The sequence below is a fragment of the Herpailurus yagouaroundi genome, unplaced genomic scaffold (genome assembly GCF_014898765.1).
Source record: "Herpailurus yagouaroundi ecotype Mexico unplaced genomic scaffold, PumYag 67793, whole genome shotgun sequence".
Classification (NCBI taxonomy): Eukaryota; Metazoa; Chordata; class Mammalia; order Carnivora; family Felidae; genus Herpailurus; species Herpailurus yagouaroundi.
This window is the reverse complement of record NW_024420586.1, coordinates 21,013,796-21,016,329: the sequence shown is the minus strand read 5'-3', so window position 1 is coordinate 21,016,329 and position 2,534 is coordinate 21,013,796. Positions and strand designations below refer to the sequence as shown.

General features: G+C 45.3%; 1 long non-coding RNA gene across 1 annotated transcript in view; it reads left to right on the top strand.

Annotated features, from left to right (window-relative positions):
* Window positions 1–898: 898 nt before the first annotated feature.
* LOC121026084 (uncharacterized) overlaps window positions 899–2,534 on the top strand; it is a 120,516-nt gene continuing 118,880 nt past the window's right edge. The window contains exon 1 of the long non-coding RNA XR_005788257.1: window positions 899–1,001. This is a non-coding gene — a long non-coding RNA (uncharacterized LOC121026084). The remainder of the gene's footprint in view (window positions 1,002–2,534) is intronic.

The following is a 2,534-nucleotide window of genomic DNA, read 5'->3' as shown; positions in this document are numbered from 1 at the left end:
AGGAGGGGGAGGCTGGTTTTTTTCCCCCTTGGTCATAAAAATAAGGCAATATGTTTTCCAATGAAGTGGCCTCAGAAAACCTACTCTAGTACTAGGTGAATGTTCAGTAAATAAATGAATAGCCTTTAAGATCGACTGTTAACTTTAACTTTACGTATGTATAAGTAATCTCTGTAGCCAAGTATGGGGCTCGAACTCCTGACGCCAAGGTCAAGAGTCGCATGGTCTACCGACTGAGCCTTCCAGGCGACCCCCCCCCGGAGAGGAACTGTTACTTTCATCACTGTCCCCTTTCATTACTTGCCCACACCTTCAGATTTTCTTGTCTTTAATCTTATGAGGCCTGGAAACCCAGGTAACAAATCCTGTCAGCTCCCTGCAATTCAATCTTTATCAGCATTCCTCTGGGTTTTTTTTTTTCCCCCATTCCCTCCAGTTCCGGTAGAACCTGTGATCTGGATCCTATCCTTTAGTATTGTGAAACAACAAAAGTCAACCGAGTACATTTGAAGATCTAATTGGCTTTATTAAGCGATTCAGGACGCTGGTAGCATCCCATCTCGAAAGGAAGCAGGGCGGGGCAAAGAAGTTACTAGCAAAAGAAAAGAAAGGATCCCTTCAGGCCTGGATGGCTGCCTTTAGGGGGTGGGGATGAGGAAGGAAACAGCCAGGATTTTAACCTACAGATTACACTCAGGGAATTTCAGATCCGACTTTTAGAAGGTGACACTCCCGGGAGAGGTTGAAGCTGAAAGAGTCTTGATTTGCCGTCGTGGGGGGCAAAGGATTCCATGTTTCCCCCAAATGTCTCCATTTGGGGCTGTTTTTTTTATTTTCATTTTTATGTTCGTTCTAAGATTTTTTTGTTTTTTTGTTTTTTGTTTTGCTTTTAGCAATCTTTACACCCAACATGGGACTCAAACTCACAACCCTGAGATCAAGAGTCACAGGTGGCCCCGGCTGAGTGAGTCAGGCACCTCAGGCTTGTTTCTATCTAAAAGGTATTCGTATCATCTCTGGCTATTTTTACTCTCTCCCTCTTCATCGCTGCATTCTCCTTTGCCCCCATTATTTTATTTATTTATTTTTTTAAATGTTTTCATTTATTTTTGAGACAGAGAGAGACAGAGCATGAGCAGGGGAGGGGCAGAGAGAGAGGCGGACACAGAATCTGAAGCAGACTCCAGGCTCCGAGCTGTCAGCACAGGGCCGGACATGGGGCTCGAACTCACAGACCGCGAGATCATGACCTGAGCCGAAGTCGGCCGCCCAACCGACTGAGCCACCCAAGAGCCCCAAATCTGCGCTTTTTTACAAGATGTAAAAAAGTACATAAGTTCGTAAAAACGGTTCATTCTCCAGAGTACCTTCTGGAGTGAACAGGGTGTTTCCTGGGCAGCTGTCCTAATTTAGGGTGGAATAAAATTCTCTTTGTTTCTTTTAATGTTGATTTATTTATATTTGAGGGAGGGGAGGGGCAGAGAGAAAGAGAGAAGGAGATAGAGAATCCTAAGCAGAATTTCCTATCTGTTAGTGAGAGTCGGGGCATGAGCCCATGAACCAGGAGATCGTGACCTGAGCCGAAATGAAGAGCCAGACGCTCAACCCACTGAGCTACCCAGGCGCCTCTCTCTTTGTTATTGTTAGAGATTCTAAAAGGTTTGTTCATTTTGCCTCTACAAAAGCAAAAGCAAAAAAAAGTCTCTTTTTGTCCCCTCCTGCTTCCCCTATTGCTTATTCCATTCTTTCTCATTTCCTGGTTCTCTCATCCTCTAGCTCTCACAACACCTTTGCACAACCAAACTTCTAGAACGAGTTGCTTATACTTGATGTTTTTCCTAGTTCTGCTCCCACTCTTTAGAGATCTGTATTCTGGCTCTACCACTAGGCTCAGTCTGGTTTTGCCAAGCTTTTTTTGTTTTTGTTTTTAATGTTTGTTTATTTTTGAGAGAGAGAGAGAGAGAGAGAGAGAGAGAGAGAGAGAGAGAATCCAAAGCAGGCTCCAGGCTCCGAGATGTCAGCACAGAGCCCAACATGGGGCTCAAACCCACAAACCGTGAGATCATGAGCTGAGCCAAAGTCAGGGGCTTAACTGACTGAGCCACCCAGGCACCCCTGGTTTTGCCAACTTTTGTCAATCAGCTGCTTATCACTGAGCTAATGAACATTTGTTAGTTGTCATTTTCTTTGGCTTGTTTTTTTTTATGTTTTATTTATTTTTGAAAGAGCAGGGAAGGGGCAGAGAGAGAGGGGACAGAGGATCGGAAGTGGGCTCTGTGCTGACAGCAGAGAGCCCGATGTGGGGCTCGAACTCACGAACTGCAAGATCGTGGCCTGAGCCTAAGTCGGCCGCTTAACAGACTGAGCCACCCAAGGGCCCCATTGTCTTTGCTTTCATCAGCACTCATTGTCTCCTCTCTCCTAGAAGGGCTCTTTCCTTTTGTTTCTGGAGCCATCACACATTTAGATTTCTACCTACTTTTCCGGAGGCTCTCTCTCTGACTCCTCCCCTTCTGCCTTTTCTGGATGTTTTT